Genomic DNA, 22,684 nt, shown 5'->3' on the forward strand with positions numbered 1-22,684 from the left:
ATCACCCAAAACATCTGGCCATAAAAGGCAACACCGGCCAGGTTTCCTGCTATAGTCATAGCTGATAAACTTTTAAAGATCAACCTCAGAAGGAAAGATACCACATCTCCGTGCCAAGCCACCAAGCCTTGCTCTGCATAGTCTCGCACTGTAGTGCCCCTCTAACCATAAACTCCTGCCAAGCTTGTCTGTATGCTATCATCATTCACATAACTAACTATTGCTCATTTAGCTCAGTTATTCTGTTGCCTAGAACCAAGACCTCTGATGGAATTTCCATTGTCTGTGCATCTGCTTCCAGTGCTAGTCCAAAGATTCTCTGCCACTGTGAATAAGTCAAAGTATCCACTATGTTATTGTTCACAAATGCCATGTATCTTGCTTTAAACACAATGTTGAACATTAAAGAGCTTAACCTTTGCAAAAGTCAAAGAAGTCTAATGTCTATGGATGCTGACCATTATCAAGTTGTAGCACCATCTGGTTATCTACATTGAAAGATACTTTCTTGTTAGCCAGCTCCTCTCCCCAAAGGGATAAAGTGATGAACAGAGGAAAAAACTCCAAAAAGGTGATGTGGCTCTTTTGCTTTCTCCAGGACTCTAGTCAGTTCTCAGAACAACACCTACCAAACCAAGCCAAAGCCATCCGTGCCTGTAGCATTTGAGAACATGTGTATTGGCCCATAGAAATGTATCTTCCAGTGATCAAAAAGTTGCACAATGCTTCAGAAACATCGGCCACATATCCAAATTATCGCTGACAGCTTCTGAAATGCAAACTCTGGGATTTTATAGTGTGGTGCCATACAATGAAAAATCTAGGGTAGGCCCTGGACAGCCCAGAGGGGAGTGTGCAACGTATTTAAAAAGTTGGACATGTACTTTTAAGATTTGCATGTCCTGGCAGTAAAAACATATTACATTTATTTTTCACTACTACAAGGCCTATCTCTCCTATAGAATAACATTGAAGTTGCCTTACTATATTTTATAAGTGTAATTCCCAAACGGGAAGAGATAATCAGTTCGTGTTTGGTGTGTTTGGAATTAGGTGAAAAGTCCTATTTAGTGTTGAAGTTGGTATTTTGATCAGAATTATAAAAATGGCACTTTCAGAAAGTTGGCATTTTTCTGCTCTGAGCCCTTTTAATCCTATAGTCTGGATCCAATAACTGGGTGTAACTGACAGACTTTGTAAAATCCTCCTAAACAGTAACCCAATATAGGGATTAGGTGTGCTTGGATCGGCCATCTGTTGGCAAGATGGAGTGGAGCTGATTATAGCCCCTCTTACAACTGAATAGTCTGTGCTCTTCCTTCACACAAAGGGCCTAAAGACCCTGCATTGCCACTTCAGCCAGCTTGGAGCCAGGGGAGGGGAGGCAGGGAATCCCTTTCTCTTTGAAGCTTCTCCCACCTACCAGAACCAGGGCACCAGGGTATAAAAGTAGGACCTCAGACATCACCGCTTTAGTTTACTTATGGACCTGTGGATACTTCGTCAGGAAGAAAGGTTGCTGTGTTGCTACAAGGACTGCCACTCGGTTGGACTGCTGCTATAAAAGACCTGCTGACCTGCCGCCCTTTTGCCTGGGAAAGAACTGGACCTGCAAATTTATCTCAAACCCAGGACCTCAGAGTGACTCAAAGGGCTAGTCTGCTGGCTTCTTGATCTGAGCCTCAAAGACATAAAAGGCTCCCCAACCATTTCCTGGATCCAGATGCAGGAAGTCTGTGACCCTCCCAAGTAGTGCCTCTCAAGTCCTGGACCCTTGGTGTGGCTCACAGGTTCTTGAAGTCAAACTTTTGGGATCTATGCAACTATCAATCGGCCCATTCACACTGGAACCATGCTGAGCACACTAAAGTTCAGCGCGAGCAGGTACCAGCCCGGCTCTTCATGCAGCAATCGTCAATCGCGCATGGAGAACTGCCACTGCAAAGCTTCAGCCTGCCCACCTGTCTGTAACACCCAACCTGTTCTTTGTACCACGTCGACTACAGCCCTCAACACTCTCCTTGCTTCTTGTGACCCTGTTCAATGGGAACTGGACTTTTGGCACAAAACATGAGAAGATAAAACTTCAGCTGGACTAACCTGGGACTGTATCCAACCTGCGCTCCATCGTAGTCGGCCTGAACTTTAGATTTTGCCCCAATCTAGCAAAACCAGGTAGCTGCAGTTGGCGCTTTTTTGCTTTTAGCACTATTTTACAGTTTATTCTTTATAAATTCATAAATTCATAACTCCGGTTCTACCTATTGGATTTTTGTCATTTCGGTCTTGTTCTATTTATTACATTTTGCTCTGTATCTCTAACATGGTGTGGAGATATTTGTGTGTTGTTTTCCCTGTTTTACTGTTTAAAGTGGTGCACAAATACTTTACCAAGTGCCTGTAAGTTAAACTTAACTGCCCTCTGCCAAGCTCCCAGGGGGTTGAGCACAGGTTAATTTGGAGTTTGACTGTGCCTCACCCTGACTAGGATTGTGGTTGCTGCTTGACTAGGACTCACACCCCAGTCAACCTGTAACCCAGTTTCTAACCGAGTTACTCCCAGAAGTCCGGTTCTCAAGGAAAAACATCTTTGCAAAAAGCAACTGAAACTCTCAAACAGCTTAAGTGATATTGTTCCCCCCATGAGTAACACCTTGTCCACAAAGAACTGGCCTTCAAAAAATATCCATAACAGCTCAAAATCTAATGGCTGAACTAGCAACAACCAAAATGCAGACTTTATGTCACACTTAGCCAAAAGAACACCAATACGACAACACATGATTTATTTGAAAACAACATCCATTAATGTGAATTGTACCTCAACATCCTTATCTGGCAATGAAGTAATTAATGGACTGCTCTGTTGGACATGACAGGTAATGAATCATGTGGGATTTCCCTGCCACCATCTTGATCCCCCACACCTGAACTAGATCCATCAAATGCTCCATTGATTGCCTATGCAGCCACTCTCCTTGAACCCACATGCTAATAATGCTGTCCCTTCTCTGTTGGGAAAATAGGCCAACCATTATATTTAAGAATATGCAATTTAACTCATGTAAAAGTTCTTGTTGCCAAAGTGATGTCCTGCATGCCCCTCTCTGTGGTACCTGCTGTGGTGTTGATAGGTATGTATTGTCAAGGATTGACTCCTCATAATGTTATGACGAGTGGTTCCAAGGTAGAATGTATGAATAACACTTGGGCATTTGGTGCGATCCTGATGTAGGGAAGACATACTTGACTGCTTTCACCTCTTATTGGAAATAAATACTCCTTTTAACTGTCCTGTGGCACCTTGATTCATTACAATTTGGCGACGAGGATGGGAGAAACTTACCGACTGGGGAGACACTCATCTTTGGGTTGTTGCGGGTGCTGAAGAACTTCAGTTGGACGGAAGGGAGACAGCAGGCGGAGCACAGAGTCCGCTATTCATGGAGGCTGGTACAAATCCGTGGAGCATGGAAGCTGTTTGGTTCGTGTGAATTCATTATATACTGTGTGGTGAAATTATAGTTTCAAAACGTACTGTAGTGGCATTGTGCATGAGGCAGTTGGGAAGTTGATGCTATAGCGTGAGCTGAGGCTGGTGCCATAGCGCGAGCCGGCGTCACTAGCCACACAAGAGCTAATAGCATTGTCATTAGTTCCTCTAATTATACATACGGCACTACGTGACACCATACTGGGGCAATTTCAAACTAGAGCACTATCTATCAGGCTGTCACAAGCATGAAAAGTAGAAAAGGTGCATGCCTAGGAACTTGAACAGCTTCGTATGCACAATTTTGATTACGAATCCCGTCAGAGTGGGGCAACCATCTTTAAGAGCAGTGTTAAAACTGAAACGCGCGCTATTTTGATGGAGATGCACGGTGACGCGCACAGCTACAGCATATGCACGATTAGCGTAATGCAGAGTGACACACACACACCATCAGCATGCTGAACTGCAAATACTTCACATTGCGTGCCAATTAATCCCAGTTATACGCATACTTATGATCGAAGGATAAAAAAAACTACAGTGCATATGAACATACCGCAGTGATATTCACACTATCAAGGGGAAAACACTGCTACTAATTACCTTAGTTATCCATACTAAAAACACTATTTTATGAGCATATGGATATACCTTATGGAAGACCAGACTTAGTATTACTGTTATAGGGATAGAGATTTATATAGCTAGTATTGTGATACAAAAAGAGAGAATACGCATAAGGTTAAGGTCATGTATGCCCAAACGTTCTCACCTACTCCCCCTTACCTTTTCTACTGTGAAGGAGAACCCCAAATTAAATGGCCAGAATGCAAGGGGTATTTCCGTAATTAGATTTCTGCTATACAAGATGTAGAGTTGGAAGAATTTTCTAGTTCTAGGAGGAAGAAGATTCTTCTACACAGTTTAGGCCCAGAGGGATTAAGAATTTACAAACAAATGTAAAATAAAATAAGGATAGGAGAACAAGAAAGTGTATTCCAAAAGGCTTTAGAAGATCTGGATGGGTACTATCAACCTACTGTTTGCTTAGCTATAGATAGATATAGCTTCTTCCAGAGGAAACAAGGGAAGTCAGAGCCTGTGGAAGATTATGTTTCAGCTCTGAAAAAGTTGGTGATCTCTTATAAGTTTGGGATATTCGGTTTTCAAATCTGTTACAAGTAAACACAGTGTATTGGTGTTGTGCTGATTTGAGCAATAGAAAGGTTTGGCGTGTTAGTAAGTTGTCTAAATGTGGAAAAAATTTAAGTGAGAAGAGTAGTAAAACAAAAGTTGTGGGAGTGCTTCAGTGGGAAGATGAGAAAATAAATAAGTCTCAGCTCAAAACTGATGGTACTCTGCAAAATAGGGTGAATGTTACACTATTGTGAAGTTGTACAGTCATTATTATGTGAAAAGTTGTATTGTCACTAACAGTTTGATTGTAATTCGGCCACCTTAATCCTTAGGTGATTCAAACTGTGATGTATTGTTCGTCCCAATGTTCCTAGGGGTGTACTTAAAAGAAATGCGGTGTAGTTGGGATACAGGGGAAGATGTGTGGTGTTGCTCAGTGTGTGTTGTCAAGGAATCACTCGTCATAATGATATGACGAGTGGTTCAAAGTTAGAATGTATGAATAACAGTTGGGCACTTGGTTCGATCCTGGTGTAGAGAAGACATGCTTGACTGCTCTCTCTTTTGGAAATAAATACTCTTTTTAACTTACCTGTGGCACCCTGGTTCATTACAACTGGCAGTGACAATGGCCTCCATCACATGCTGGACATTTGGGTGTTTCCCTCCACAATGAGAGCACTTGTGCCTGCATATGTAGGGATTTTTTTTGCACTACCCTCTATTGGAACCCCAGCAAGGATGTAAATTCTTGTCCTCTCCCTGTACCTCCCACCCCTTAAGGTTATCCCAGAAGGGACTTATGTATAACCAGCAAACTGCTATGTGTAAAGATGCTGCCAGTCTTGTGGAAGCCACAACTCATTATCTAATTCTTCCCAATGCTTCTCCTTATTAATGCTCAATCTCACCCTGAATTCTCAATCCTACTTGTATCAGAAACCCCACCCCCAAATCCATTTGGGCATTACTTACTATGTCTACATATTTAAAAATTGGTAACGCCCACTCAGTATTTCTCGCAGTAGAAACTGGCAAAGATTAAAAAGGCTGGGGTCCATGTATCTGCTGTTGTTGGTACCCTGGGTCTGCGTGCCAACTCCTATCTAAGGCCATATATTGTAGGGCCCATTACTTACAAAGTGGTTGATTCTTCCTGCTGTGAAAAAGCCTTCTATGGTACCCACACAGACCGTCTTCTTCGCCATACTTTTTACCATTTGTCTGGCTCCTTTATTTAGTATCTTTTATAATTTTATAAGAAGTGTCTGTCCAATGTAATATTCATGACACTGGGGTATCTGCTAGATTCTCCTATGAGCTTTTCTCCATAATTAAACTCCAAATACTTCTCCTGTGTGTAAACAGATGGGCGTATGTATCTCCAAAAGCTATGCTTGCTTTCTCACATCACAAAATAATATTTGTTAAACATATAAATTGTCCTAAAAAGTACATTTGAATGTGCATTATGATTGTGTTAAAAAACAATGCCCGGGTCACAACCTCAAATTTGGTCTCACACATGACATCACAAATGACTTTACTGGTAGTATAACTTAGCACATCACATTGACATTATCAATAATTTTACTGAAGCTGCACATGTTTGTTATTTTATGTACATGTTGAACTGGCGGTGTAATTGCAGCTTCTTTGCTCGATGCCTACTTTGCAAGGGCATTTAGCTGTTGACAGTAGTACTGCTTGCTTCAGAGGGTATATATGATTGCAGTTTACAATAATAGCAGCCTTTTTGGCTTTGCAGTCACAGCAACATTTCTGACTTTTGACACCATCAATAACACCAGAACAGAAACAAACAAATCCCATTTGTATCATCTGTTTACACACGGGAAGTTTAGCTTTGGGTTTATATAAATACATTGAATTAATAAATGTTTGCTGCACACAGTTTGTGCGTAGGGCCCACTTGGCATGGCCACCTGGGTAGGGGGCACTCACCAAATGGCCAAACACCAGGCCCTGTGCTGATTACGCTGTGGGCTCAGCTGCAACTTACCCAATGGGTACTGCAGTCAATCATGGTCCTGCTAAGCATATATTACACTTGAAAAATGCCCTGGTACCAAACATTTTACTGCTGATGCCCTGAATGAAGTAATTTCTCAAAGCAAAACACATGAATTCATGAAGCGTATCCTCCTGCAGACAGCTTCCGATTGCTATTGACAAAGTCTGTAAGACCTGACTCAATCTTGAGCAGGTCAAGACTCCATTTTCTTTCTTTTTGCATAATCATTATAATGGATGCCTTTGTCACAGATTTTGTCTGTCCTTATCGGAACAAGAACATGTCAAATTGTCAAGTTATTCGGACATCGCAGCAAAAACCTGGAACAGCCTCCCCATGCACCTCCAGACCATCATCTCACTTCTGGAATTCTGAATGGCCCTCAAGACCTGGGTGTTTGAATAAGCCACCGGGGGGCTGCTAACACCTGGATACCCTATAGGGTGATTAGCTATACTTTATAAATCCTGATTGATTGATTGATTGACAATGACATTGACAAGACACCTGATTTGAAGACAATGACCTTGATAAAACACCTAATGCAACATCAGTCTGGGACAAGTGCCTTGTTATCTCTATCTCAAGAGCAAATAATGATAACATAAACAGTGTAGTCTGAACTGACATATTATTTTCATATTTGTTTATAAAAATGTGGCTAAGACTAGCATACTGATGCACACAGGTTACGTCAGACATTTCTAAGGTTCTGTCAGAAATTCCTATCTTAGATAAGATATAGTATAACAGGCCCCCCAATCAACCACTTGTCAGGAGAGGTTCCTCACCACAGATTATCACGCACAATAGTCCCAGAAGATCTTCATGCTGCTGCATCCCATTCGTCACTGAAAGCTGATACCGAGCCAAGTCCAGCAGGAGAGAATCTGTGTGCGAATGTGTGTTTTCATTTCAAGGGAATCTTGCTCTCGACTGCTGATAACTACAGCATCTTGCTGTAAACAGGTATGCAGTGTGTTGATTCTTCCTAAGAAACTCTAAATGCAAGATACCCTACTCCATGCTCTCATACTACAGCATATAGAAGTAGGTGTTAGGGTGTTAGGTTATTGGATTACATTTTTCCTATGGTAGAAATGTTAATTTTATTCTTGCTGTTCGTAACATGCATTAGTGCTGTTTTACCAATGTTTTTGTGTGCTTATTTTAGATGTGCCAAGCAACGGGATACGAATATTGAAACAAGCACTTTTAAACATAAAATGCCTTATTTTTAGTGGAGTGTGTGTGTGTTATACTGTAAAAAATTAAACAGGGTTTTTCTCATTACCACAGTGTCCCTGGAACTCTGCTTAAGGTCTGTTAATAACCTAAAAATACGTACACCATTTCAACTATGTTTCGAATGGGGTTTTGTGGCGATACCACAACCTGCTTCTTCATGTTCAAGTGCTGGTGCGTTGATCTAAGTTTACTCATGAACGCATGCGTGTGAAGGCAAACCTTGTAAAGCTAAACCAGAGTCTTAGTTTATGCAACATTGGCACACAACGTGGAACATAGATTTTTGGTTGGACCATTGAGTATTAATATTCGCACACAAATGAATCATAATTAGATCATTACGGAGACATTGTTGGAATTGTTGCCGTAGGTTTGTCAATCGCGTGACTTTTAATAGGGTATTATCCTTCTGAAAATTACATGTTTTTTTTAATCCACTGCACTTTAATCCATTTGGTTGAAATAGAGGCTCCTACTGCAAAAAGTGTAAATTACCGGAAGGAAGTTACTCAACATCTCAAGACAAAAGGTGGCCCCAATGCAGGTTACATTTGTAATAGCTGCTCACGTGGCATATGTCTTTGAGATATTTTACTCATAGGTTAAGTTTGAGTCTATAGACCCTGCCTTGGGGCAGTGTCAGGCTTACACACCTGCAGCACTGGCTGCAGACTAAATGGCATACCAGGATCTGGAAATCCCTTTAAATTATCAACAGCAACAAAACTGATTCGCTGGGACATTACCACACACCCACGAATGTCCAATTAGGACTCCTAGTAATGAAGGGGCTATGTGGCCAGTAATAGCTGAGTACACATCTGTTCCATCTCCTGAGACATTAGGGCTTTCTGATGTTCTAGAGACCTTGAATTACACAATCTTCTTAGACTGGAAACTTATACAGTTTGTTTTGCATACTGTTAAGTCTAGACCAGCTTTAGCAACTGAACCAGTAGTATAGGGTCAAGTACAATCAAGCCCACAGACAATAACACTATCTTGAGAAAGATGTCCTTAAATCATAATGAGATTGCCTTTTGGAGTGCTTGAGAAACCTATCAGTTTAAAGAGGTCTATCCATATACGAAACCTAAAGTCAAATATAGACTACTGACTATGGGCCTTTTTACCACCTTGGCGGAGGGGATTACTCTGTTCCAAATGTGACGGATATCCCGTCCGCCATGTTACAAGTTCCATAGGATATAATGGAACTTGTAATATGGCGGGCGGGATATCCGTCACATTTGGGACTGAGTAATCCCCTGCGCCAAGGTCATAATCAGGCCCTATGTGTCTTCCTTGAGGCTGGTGCCACCTGAAGAGGAATGTAACACAATAGGAAGCATATTCTCATGCATCTATACTAACACACATGGCACCCTTATTGGCAGTTCTCTCTGAGATACTGAGACAAGTACAGAAACGAGCACAGGGCTGCACCAGCTCCGGACATAGGAATGGAGTTAATGAGGAACTTTTCTACTGTTTCCTCAATCATCCTGAGCAACATTAAGGGAGAAGCTCTGGTTCTGGCTCTACATCAAAGACTTAAAGCAGTTCCAGTTTAAGATCATGAACAGAAACTACTGAAAATAATTACGGAAGTTTACACCTCTGTGGGTCATGGTACCTTGGGTATGCAACCCATTAGGCCACATTTAAAATGTAAAAAAGTCAGTGAAGTTTCTGTTAAGGAGAAATCTTCAACAGAAGCTAGGAAGAAACAGAGGGAAAGAGAGCAAGACAGACTGGATCTCCCATATTTTGGGAATCCATTGGGGTAGTTATAATTTAAGGGACCATGATAAAATTATGAAAATGGAGCAATATCAGTATTCTCCATGTTTTTTTCAGGACTTTGACGGTATACGTGCAGAGGGAGTCAATCTGAGTACCGAAGAAAAAAAGAGTATAGAAGGAAAGTTGAAACAGGATGAGAGGCGTAAGTCAGCGTAAAGAGGGAAGAGACGGGATTAGACTTTAAGGCCCTCATTACAACCCTGGCGGTCGGTGATAAAGCGGCGGTAATACCGCAAACAGGCCGGCGGTAATAAATATGAAATTATGACCTCGGGGGAAACTGCTCAGACAGCCACTTTAACACACCGACCGCCAGGGTGAAATCAACAGGCACCACGGCGGTAACCGCCAACAGCCAGGCGGAAGACAATGTACCACCCACAGTAACATGACACACCTATCCGCCACCTTTTCCGGGGCGTTACCAATGACATAAAAAGTCTGGCGGAAACACTGCACAGAAGGGAAACTACTCACCTCTGGACACTCAAGGAAGAACCACGCCGCCATGGAGCCTGAGTTGCATGTCTTCCCCATGCTCCTCTACCTTCTGCTCCATTACGAACACCAACGCCGGCGAAGACGACCAAGTTGAGTACAGCCACCTAGCACACAGGGGAGGATGGGAGGAAAAAGAGAGTGACACACACACACAACACCCCCACCCCCAACATGACACACACAACCAGATGCGGTAACACAACATATTCACCCCGTACCCCTGAGGAATAATGCAAGGACAACTACTATAGTGTAAAAAGGCTGTAGTAAGATAAATATAGGTGAAATTCGTGCATCCAAATCAAAAAAGTACATACATATTTACAATGCAAGGGACACTGCTCAGTCCTGAATGTCTGTGGGCCACATCACAAAGTCCAAGGCCCAACCTCACTCCTGCAACAACATGGAGAGAACACTGCAGGGACATCAGGTCAAAAATAGACAGGCACCTCAGGGGTATGGGGAATGGGGGGGCACCTCAGCCGGAAGATGGTACAACACCACTGGTCCTGGGGGGGGCAACATGCCCATCACTCTGTCCTGGGGAGTGCAAGGCCACAGTCTCTCAAGTGGGTGACTTGCCCACTGGCTCTGGAGGGGGCAACATGCTCTGTGCTTGGTCCTGGGGAGTACAAGGCCACAGTCTCTCAAGTGGGTGATTTGCCCACTGACTCGTCCTGGGGAGTGCAAGGCCACAGTCTCTCTAGTGGATTACTACTTCCACTGGTTCTAGAGGGGGCATTGTGCCCAGTGTGCTTCATCCTGGGAAGGATGGGGTGAGTGGATGGCTTCTCCAATTGTTCTGGAGCGGGCATTGTGCCCAATGTGCTTCATCCTGGGAAGAATAGGGTGAGTGGATGGCTTCTCCTCTGGTTCTGGAGGGGGCATTGTGCCCAGTGTGCTTTATCCTGGGAAGGATGGAGTGAGTGGATGGCTACTCCACTGGTTCTGGAGGGGGCATTGTGCCCAGTGTGCTTTATCTGGGAAGGATGGGGTAAGTGGATGGCTTCTCCACGGGTTCTGGAGGGGGCATTGTGCCCAGTGTGCTTCATCCTGGGAAGGATGGGGTGAGAGGATGGCTTCTCCACTGGTTCTGGAGGGGGCATTGTGCCCAGTGTGCTTCATCCTGGGAAGGATGGGGTGAGTGGATGGCTACTCCACTGGTTCTGGAGGGGGCATTGTGCCCAGTGTGCGTCATCCTGGGAATGATGGGGTGAGTGGATGGCTTCTCCACTGGTTCTGTAGGGGGCATCGTGCCCTGTGATGCAGGTCTTGGGTAGTGCAAGGTCACAGTCTATCAGCTGGGTGTCAGACCCACAGGATTTGCAGGGGCCAAGCCGCACAACAGCCCATGGACGCAGGACTACACACTGTCCTCCAGCGGTGACAGCTGCTCAGTGGTGGCAGTGGCGGTGCAGGTGTCGGTGCTGGCAGTGGTGGGGGAGGCTCCAGCCCTTCCCCTGCAGCCTCAGATGGCTGAACCACCATGGTTGGTGGTGGGGAATCCGACTGAGTCCCAGCACCAGGCCTCTTGTCCTCTTGTCTTGCACACAGGTAAGACAGTGTAACTTAACATTTAATTGACAGTTTTGTGTTTGACATTGTCACTGGCAGGCTGATTTGCCCACTTCTGTGGCCACTCACTGTAGCCTTTGGCATCTCTATTTGCAGATATTTGTGCCCCACTATCGCTCCTGGTGTGTTGACTGCAGCCAACTACAGGTCATTCCTATGTATACATTTCCATACAGTTGAATTTCAATGTTTAAACCTTGTTAAACGAATACATACTTAAATCATTTGACATACTCCTTACTTGTATTTTTTTCAAAGGGTGTTTATTTAAGTACTAAGAGGTAGAGGAGGAGGTGCAATGGGCTGGGGGGATGATGGAGGAAAGTCCAGGTTGGAGTCCAGTCTATTTGTATCACAGGTGCATTGTCCAAGGAGGCATAGGAAGGGGATCACTGGCAGTTCAAGGTGGACAGGGTGACAGAGTGGGACACAAGGGTGACAATCAAGAGAGTATTATTCCCTGGCGGGGGTCTTGGCAATAGTCTCTGGCTTCTGCCTGGATTGCAGGGAACGTTTGCAGGGTGGTTCACCTTCTGCAGCAGGAGGGGTGCTGGTGGCCTGTTGTCCCTGTGGCGGGGCCTCCTGTCCACTAGCGGCAGCGGAGGTGGAGGGCTGTTCATCGGTTTGGCTAGTGGGAGAGGCCCAGTGGGGTGGCACTGCCTCCCTCATAGTGTTGGCCATGTCGGCCAGCACCCCTGCAATGGAGACCAGGGTGGTGTTGATGTCTTTCAAGTTCTCCCTGATCCCCAGGTACTGTCCCTCCTGCAGCCACATGTTCTCCTGCAACTTGTCCAGTATCTGGCCCATCGTCTCCTGGGAACGGTGGTATGCTCCCAGGATTGCGGTGAGTGCCTCCTGGAGAGTCGGTTCCCTGGCCCTGTCCTCCCCCTGTCGCACAGCAGTCCTCCCAGCTTCCCTGTTGCCCTGTGCCTCTGTCCCCTGAACCGTCTGCCCACTGCCACTGACCCCAACTCCCTGATCATCCTGCGTTTGTGGGGTGGCCTGGGGTCCCAGTAGTGGTGGACACACTGCTGATATGGGCCCGCTGGGTGGGTGCTGTGGTGGTGTTTCCTGAGGAGGGGGGCTCTGTGGTGGTGTGAGAGTGTGCCTGGGTAACTGACTGTCCGGAGATCCCTGATGGGCCAGGTTGGTCATCCAGATCCAGGTGAGAAGAGCTGCTGTCATCACTGTGGGCCTCTTCTGTGGGGGGACTAGATGTTGCTGGCACCTCTTCTCCGGTGACATTGGCTGGGGGACCTGTGGGGATGTAAATGCAGTGTTATTATTTCTGTGTGTGACATTTTGTGCATGGGTGTGTTGCCCTCTATGGTTGTTGTTGCCCAGGCAGATTTGCCTTTGAGTGTGTAGCTATTTGGTGGCTAGGTGGTTCTCTCCAGTGTGCATGCAGTGGTGATAGGTGTCCATGCAGGTCTGTGAGTGGTGTCCATGCGTTGGTGTTACATGCAGGGCTTGGTATTGGGGGTTTGGGATGGCATGCAGGTGGGGGAGGTGTTAGTAATAGAGATTGGACTTACCAGAGTTCAGTCCTCATCATACTCATGCCAGGCCCTCAGGATGCATGATTGCCAAGACTTGCTCCTCCCATGTTGTTAGTTGTGGGGGAGGAGGTGGTTGGGGTCCACCACTAGTCCTCTGTACAGCTAGTTGGTGCCTTACTGCTGTGGAACGTACCTTCCCCCGTAGGTTGTTCCACCCCTTCCTGATGTTGTCCCTTGTTCTGGGGTGCTGTCCCAAGGCCTTGACCCTGTCCACGATTCTCCACCATAGCTCCATCTTCCTAGCAATGGATGTCTGCTGCACCTGTGCTCCAAATAGCTGTGGCTCTACCCTGATGATTTCCTCCACCATGAACCTCAGCTCCTCCTCTGAAAATCTGGGGTGTCGTTGTGGTGCCATGGGTGTAGTGTGAGTGGTGTGGGTGAGGGTGTGTGTGGTGATGTGATGGGGTGTGTGATGTAAGGTGCATGGATGGTGTATAGGGGATGATGTTATGTTGCTCTGGTTGTGTGTGTGCTCTTGCTGTCTCTCTCTGGTGGCAATTCTTTCTAGTCGTAAAGGGTTGTGGGTAATGTGGGTGTGTGTTTTATAGTGGTGTGGGTGTGGTGTGTTTATGGGTGTCATGTGTGTGTAGTTTGAATTGTCCAATGTGGTGTAGTTTTGTTTGAGTGTGTGTATTTTGAACGCAGCGGTATGTGCCGCCAATGGTTTACCGCTATTGAAAGTCCTCTGCAGTGATTCATGGGTCATGATTCATGCTGTGGGCGTAGTTCTGTTGGCGTAACGGTGTGGGTTTTGCTACCACCAGTTTATCACTGACCTTTGGGCTGGCGGAGTTGTGTGTGTGGCTGTATAGTGACGTATTGGTATGTGTGTGTCATAATATGGTTGGCGATTATCTGTCGCTGCAGCGTTATGTTGGTGGCAGTCGGCATGGCCGTAAGCAGGATTTACCGCCAATGTCATAATGAGGGCCTAAGACTCTAATTATGAGGAAGAAAGTAGCAGTAGCAGTACATTGTAAGAAACATTCCAATAAAGCTACAGATACTCTTGCAAAATAGGACTTGGGCAAGAGCACTTCTAGACAGTGCAACCAAAGTCACACTAATGTATCAAACTCTCCAGAAGTTTCTGGTGGCAAATCCAACTGATGAGTTCATACGGGCTCAGACTTAATAAGCATTTAAATTCTCCTGATATGGTTTCTAATCTAAAGATACAGAATGAAGGTGATTAGCAGGTTTCAGTAAAGCAGTTATTTGGCCACATGTATCTGAAGACTAAGACATCAGTCTTTACCAGGGAAGCACCCCAGGAGCAGAAAGTAAGTATAGCTTTTCCTCCCATTGTACCTAGGACTTTAGGGGCATTTATACCAGCAAATGAGCTGTAAAACAAGCTCTGGCATTATACAGAAACAGCATGGGATCTCTTCCACATGTTTTTCCCTGAAGTAGAGAACCTTAAGCATTGGCTCAATACCCTTCAAAAATAGAAGCAAAGTGTGGTATAGAAGCAATATTAGATCAACTACAAAACCAAGGTATAATAGTGCCTTTTCCTGCACCAATGAACATGCTACTTTTTCATGTCTCCAAACCAGACAGAGCCTATAGGATAGTTTTTGACAATAGGAATTTAAACACATATATGGATATCTCCACTGGTTTTTTTATACACCTGGCTGAGTGAAATTTCAACTACGCCAAAGTATTCAGAGTAATTTCGGTAATTTTGCGCTACTCTTTGATGTGAAATTATCAATAATCAAATGAGGCTTCATGTTGTGCTAAGAAAAGAGAATGCCAGGAATAAGTTGGGGAAAAATCGTTCCCAAAAAGCACAGTTAGCAAGCGCGAGTAGCTACTCCTCCTCACCATTCATGTTCTGGTGCATTTTGCTTTATTTCCTAGCACAAAATGCATCCTTGAATCCATTTTGGACACAAGGGGACATTATTTGCACTAAGAAATGGCACTAAATGCAGGATTACTCTTCTTGTATAATTCTGCATAATCTTGCAAAATGCGTAGGTAATTCCACGTGAATTCCACAAGTAATGCCCTCCCCTAGTTTTCTAGTCAAAAGATGGTGACCAACCCACCTTACTGTTTGAGTAAGGCAGTGGCATGGAAGGGGTAGGGGTGTCTTCATTTGAAATCAAATGTATAATCCTGTAATAACCTTGTGTGAAATGTTTTATGCCAAGAAAAAAAACAATAATAAGAGTTATTAAAAAAAAAGAGCATCTACGTAAAGGTGACCATTCCGGGACATTAGTTATCCAATGTAGACCAGGGTTTGGCTGTGATTGTCGTTAGAAATGTGCTACCTTGCAGCCTCCTGTCACAAGAAAAAGTTACAATCACTGCTGGAATTTATTAATTTGGACAAACGTATTTGCTGCACTATGCTTAGTGAGTGAAACCCTTGTAGAACTTGATTTCTTCCATGTTTTCAGCAAAACAGTGGACAAACAAACACACTGCAACAAGTAAGCAGACATGCTAGAGATAAAATATTCATAAACTAGGGATTATAAGACCAACCTAGTGCACAGAGTCATACCAAGCCAGACAGGTGTCACTTATAAAACCTACAATGAGTAACAGACCACCCCTATTGCAAACAAGTCATACTTGTATTCTCCAGTGAAAGCACATTTTCTTCCATTGCAAAAGTTCTTGCAGCTGTGCAAACAGCTATCTTAAATAGCGCCTGTTAACACAGGGAAGACTGATGATTGTGTTTTTCCTGTACCGCCACTAAAGCATGCATTCTTAATGCTCAAGCTCTACACCCAGGATGGGTGCAGTGGGCGTCTTCCCTAAATGCAGTGGATGTAAAGTTTCAGTATGATCTGATTTTTCATACACAAGCTTTTCTACATTGCGAACAGACTATCACTCCAACTACAAATGCCTTACCTATTGAGTCATATCAGGGTGTGTTATATATGAAGGGCTCTGCTCTGTGGTAGGGGGCAATATATAAGTAATGTGTAGCTTTCATGGCACTGCAAGGTCTATTGAAAAATGGTGTATTCCATCCTCAACACACCCACACTAAAATCGTTGGTGATTGCACTGTGCAACATGCATACACCCATGCCCTGGTACTTGCATTACAGAAGGCTGACCCATCCGTACCCACACTAATGATGTCCAATTCATCCTTCTGTGTGCAAGGGTACAATTTCAATTTGAAACATTGATGCCTGAATGGATTCAAGGATTTAAAAGGGAAACCTATTATCTGTCTTACACGAGGAGCTTCCATTGTTCCATGTGATGCACACTTTGGGCCATTGGTGGGATGGGTTTCACACAAAAGGAACTGTGTGGCTGACTTAGCTGCCAAGGCTACCATAGAGACTGTCAGAGTAGCAGTCTTAACCAGATTTCAGACGCACACCAACACAGATACCTTAACAGCTATACATGCAACCATGAAAGGTGGGCAACCTCTTGCAGGCTTTTCTTCTGAGTATTCTTACCCCCTTGGTTCAGATAAGACTCCTGTGGCTGCTATACCAGGAGTAGGAGACAGGATAATTCCAAATAAGCCAGACAAGATTAAACATAATCGGGGAACCACATGAGGGATTGGCACCTGCCAATAGTGGCAATAATGCAACTATAGCAATGCCACAGCAACACTCCTGGTGACCCTGTTTATATAAACAGACTAGAGATTATTTTAGACAAGGCAATACTTGTCAATAAATCAAAACTTCCACTGTTAGAAGACCACGGTCAACTTCCCCCATAGTCTCCAATATCCCATTCAAGGTGATTTATATTGGACCATATTGTCCAAGTAAATTCTGTTAACCCGTATAAGTTCATATTGGTAGCAACTGATTCATGCACTCAATTCTTATGAGTGTTGCCACAGAGAAATGCAAGTGCTTGAGCAGTCATAAAAGATTTGCAGTGTCTATTAGTGATGGGTGCTATTCATTCATTTCATTCAGATAATGGTCCTGCATTAGCTTCGAAGGCTTACAGGGATGCTATATCTGCTCTGGGAGTTTGTCTGCAATTCAGCAATCCATTTCAAGCTGAGTCCAACTGGTTAGTTAAGTGTGCTAAGAACATGATTGAGCAAGTCTTAACTGCTGGGGTAGTAAGTTGAGGTCTTAGTTGCCATTATATTCTGTGTACAGCCCAGAGAGCAATTAATAACTTGCCTAGACAGGCAGTAGGAGGTTGCATTCATACAATATGCTCTTTGGAGTGCCCATGTATGGACCTGGCCTAGATAATCCTGGGAAGGTGGCATATGAGAAAATGTTTAACCTGAAAGAACGTTTGAATGTCTTGCTGAGTAGTCAGAGACAGGCTGTCTAATGTGGAACATTCTAGTCACCACCAACCTAGAGAAGATTGTATCAGCTGCTGAAGGGCGAGTCCCTGCAGTAAAGGATCAAGTTCATGAAAATATGCACAATAAACACGCTTTTCAACTGTCCTAGAGACCATCCGTTCCAGTCCCAGTGGTAAAAGGCAAACAAACTGTTATTCTTCCTCCTTTGTCTGGTTTAAAGAGAAACAGACAGGTGTCCATCAACCTCGTGAAAAAGAACTATGTGGCCAATTCTGTACAGCACATCATCCTGGACAACAAGAAGGAATCAAAGTAGAACCTCACAACCTCTCCCAATTCTGAATGAACTACCCTTAGAAGAGAGCAATAACATCACTTGTTTGAGCACCTTGCCGGGGTATTTTGGCATACTGCATCTCCAATTATACATAAAGCAATGGATTCAATGGATGAATCTGATGTTGTCATCACTACAGTTGCAAATGTTCAAAGCAACACCATGATTTACTATGAACTTCCACATGAGAAACATCAATTGAGATGATGCTTGATTGAGATAGAGGGAAAAACAATCTATGAGAATAAATCTGAATTCTACACAGAGAACTTTTCACCATAATTTTCTGTCAGTTTGTATCTTAGATTCCTTCTCAATTATTGTTAGTTTGTTGACAGATACTTGATGCCGTTATGGGCCTATGTGTGGATCATTATACGGGCCCCAAATAAGGTAAACACATTTACACAGGGAAGACTGTCTATCACAGTTGCCACACTTTACTGTCATTTTATTATGCTGTGTCTGTTGTGAATTATTTTTTGACATTTTAAAAAGTGGTAAAATGTCTCCTGACAAAAACATTTAACACATTTATATATGCATGACTGACATGAAAGATTTAATGATACTGTAACTGTTGCATTGGTTAAACAAATGTGTGGTTCATTATAGGTTTGTTTCTGTTGCTGCTGAATGCACTTGTTGTCTCCAAAAGAACTTCTCCACAGTCTGTGGTTCAGGTACTTCAACCACATCTCTCATCCCACAGAGCTCGAAGAGACCTCTACGCTTTAAACATCACAGCATATCCTATGCCCATTGGCATTGATTGGGAAAAGGTTCTTTATCTAAACATAGGATTGACTGAGGCATTGCAATTACTATATGTGTTGAAATTTTAAAGAAAAATGAGATTGTTCTTGGTTCTATTTTAGATGACTGGAATACAGAAAGTAAAATGAATGATGTCTGATTTGCAGGCATATACCACATTGGATGATGAAGATCCTTATCGGAATGCATTGAATTATAAATAAATGTATTCATTTAATCATTATGCACATTATTTGATACATAGAACTTACACATACTGGGCACAGTGTGAAGCTTTGTCTCTTAACAGTTACCCAAATTTCTTAAAGAAATGTTCCTATTTTCAAAGTAAGAACTGGGCACATCCCTCAGCTTTTTTTTTCCCAACTTCTGTAACAACTCCCAAAACGTTTTATCACAACTAACACCCTGATTTATTCAAATGAATTTAATCAGAATTTATCTATACGAGGACATGAGTATTGAAAAGAAATGTTACTGAGCAAAGTGGTTAGGGAAGAAAATCTTGGCAGGTTAAAGGCAAACAAACCTTATTTTGAGCAAGCCTTTCAGTGTGAGAATCTGGGACCTTGACCCAACGTGAATATTCCATTACTAGGAATGTTTAAAAGTAAAAACAGTAGGAAATAAAAAACACACTGCCAAGTGATAGTAGTATTTGAACCCTCACCATACTGACTGACAGTACATGACCTTGCCCATTAGGCCAGAAGTGACTCTGCTCTGTTTTTTATCCAGACGTAACTATAACAGTCACACTGAACATTTTGCTAGTCTGACCCTTTGAAGTCATTGTATGGAGAGACTATTGCAATATTAATCTCTCCCTCTCTCTCTCTCTCTCTCGTCCATCCCATCCTGGGATGGACGAGAGAGAGAGAGAGACAGAAAGTAAGAGATTGAGAGAGAGGGAGAGAAATTAAGAGAATGAGATTGACAGAGAGAACTTGAGAGAGAGGGAGAGAGGTTTTTTTAGGCATTGATGAATGATATACACAGAATGAGATATTTTAGAATAAATTAAAAAGAAAAGTATATTTATCATTTAAAATAAGTGAGATCATCTTTCAGTATGAACTTTAAACCTTTGAAGTTTAAAAGAAATTAAGAACAGCAATACCAACAGACACCCCTAGTGTGGAACCCTCAACTTTCAGTGTGAGAATCTGTGACCTTAACCATTAGGTTGCAGGTAAATCCTTACTATTTTCTTTCCAGACATACCTAAGACATGCAACCCACACCTGTGAGAGGAAAGAAATGTGAATGTTCCATAACTAGGAAGGTTTATCCATCAAAACACTAGTAAAGAAACAAACATGCTGCCAAGTGATACTAGTAATTGAGCCTTCATGCTACCAAGTGACAGTACATGACCTTGACCATTAGGCCAGAAGTGACTCTGTTTTGCTCTAAATCCAGACGTAACTATAACACTCGCACCAAACATCTTGCTAGTCTGACTCTTGGAAGTCATTGTATGGAGAGACCATTGCAATAATGATCTCTCGCTCTCGCTTCCATCCCAGAGAGATACAAAAAGTGAGAGATTGAGATAGAGGGATAGAAATAAAGAGAAACAGATTGACAGGGAGAACTTGAGAGGGAGAGAGAGTAGTTTTTTAGGCTTTGATGAATGCTATAGGTGGAATGAGACATTCTAGGACAAATTAAAAAGGCATTTGTATTTGCCATTTAAAAGCTAACAGACTATGAACCATAAAATATCTTAAGAAATCCTCTATACCAAAAGTGAATGTAACCTTGTTCATGAACTGTCAATCACAAATGAACATTTCAGATTCTGAAATAAATTATAGGATTCAGAATGAAACCTATAAATTTGACTTCTTTCATGAAGGCTTAGCCTCATAGGCTATGATTCAAATACCTGCATGTGTCGTTTTCTTTCCAACATTCCTGGTCATAAAGATAATTGCCCGATCCATGGTACAGTACCCACACACCTGTAGTCGTTACCACATGTAGTGTGGGCAAGCAGTGCCGTTGTTGTTTAGCACATTCCAGTCGTTCAACCGTGAAATAGAATTATTTTTTATTTAAACAAAAAAATAGATTTTTCTGAATTTTCCCCTAGCATCACACCCCATTAGAAATAAGTAATTCAGAGTGACAGCAATATATGGTATTTATAGAGAATGGAATAAGTACTCATAAAAAGAAGCTGCAGAAAGACGTAAGCAGATAAATCAAGAAAAATTACAAACTGTTTTTAAAGTTATCAACAATGGTATGCACACTCTTTTGAAAAGACTGTATTCATCAAACAACATTATGTTTTCAGCCTTACATCTTCTTAAAGGAGACCTGGATCTATTACAACATGGACGTGTTCAGTTAAGACCTTTAATACAATTAAATTGGGCCTTGCAGATTCTTGGATCAGGTTATGTGCTTTGGCAACTAATGAACAAGACAGCTATTTTTATTCTTTGCAATCTAAACATTGACACATACAAAATGTCTAAAAATAACCCATTTATTCTTTGTTAAGTACCCAACAAATGTAGGCTAGAAAATATGAAAATGGGGCCCATTATGCCCTGGCTGACAAAAAGGGCCCTAAGCCCGGAGGGTGCAGAGGAATACGTCCAGAAAACAGGACTTCCAGTCCCAGGAAAAGAAGATTGGCAAGTTTAGGTTGTGAATGAGAATCTGTGAGATAGCTGGGAACAGTTGTTGTATCAATGTTGTGTTATGTATCTCACTTATATATAGGTGTCATACAGGTGGTGGATAGAGGAGATAATTGTAGCACCCTATATTTTAAAAAGTAATTGTGCTCTGGTAGTCAGGAAAAAGTGAACCAATTAAGTACAGTGCATTCAATGCCAAAGCCTATTAAGTACTGTGGGGGTCATTATGGCCTGGCCGACAGACTGCCAAATTATGACAATGGAAGTGAACTGGCTGTATTGCAGCCAGTTCACCACCTGTATGGCCGGAGAGGGGTTGGACCGCATGGCCGAAGGTTGACCACCTTCGACCCAGCGGTCCACCTGACACCGCCCGCGGTATTTTGAGCATCCTTACCGCCAGGGATTCTGTGACGGCAGCCCCGCCACGGAATCCCTGGTGGTAACATACTGGTGACAGGAATGCTCATTCGTGTCGCCACTGCAGGACTCCCCCCTACTCCCCCTCCATGTAGCACTCACCCCGACCCCGTCAGAAGCCCCCCATCCCCCAAGCAGTGACACCTCCTTCCCCCAATTCCCATTCCGAACCCTGCCCACCCCCGTACATGCACGCAGGCACACATCACACATACATACATACATGCACACTCATTCACACACACATGGCCACAACATCCCCGACCCCCACATACACGCATTCACACATGCACACATGCACTTGCATACACACACACGCGACATCCCCCTCCATTCACACAAACAGACATCCCCATTCACGCACACAACACTCAACACCCTCCCTCCCCTGTCGGTCGATCACCTTACCTGGTGGTCACAGTGGTCATCCGGGAGGGAACTGGGTCCATGGCGCTTGCTCCGCTGCCAGCACCCCGCCAACACAACACCGCCACACCTATTAGCAAGTCGGAATCGGCATGGCAGTGCTGTGTTGACGTGCCTGTGCCAGCGTAGCAACCTCGACTGCACCGCCAACCGCCAGTATGGCTGCTCTCCCCCCAACTTATGTCAGAGAGCCGCCAGCAGTCATAATATGGGGGTCTGATGGCTGGCGGGACTTTGGCGGTCTACATTGTAGACCGCCAAAGTCACAATGAGGGCCTGTGTCTTCAGTGTCCGTACAGCTGAAGCTGAAGCGTTAATCCACTGAATTCATATTTGCATTGTCACACTTAACTTCCCTATGAGCAGAGAATATCAACTGCCAGCTTCAGGGGAAAGGAAAATTTGGGCTCTTAGAT

Source organism: Pleurodeles waltl, chromosome 4_2, assembly GCF_031143425.1.
Source record: "Pleurodeles waltl isolate 20211129_DDA chromosome 4_2, aPleWal1.hap1.20221129, whole genome shotgun sequence".
In the NCBI taxonomy this organism is placed as follows: Eukaryota; Metazoa; Chordata; class Amphibia; order Caudata; family Salamandridae; genus Pleurodeles; species Pleurodeles waltl.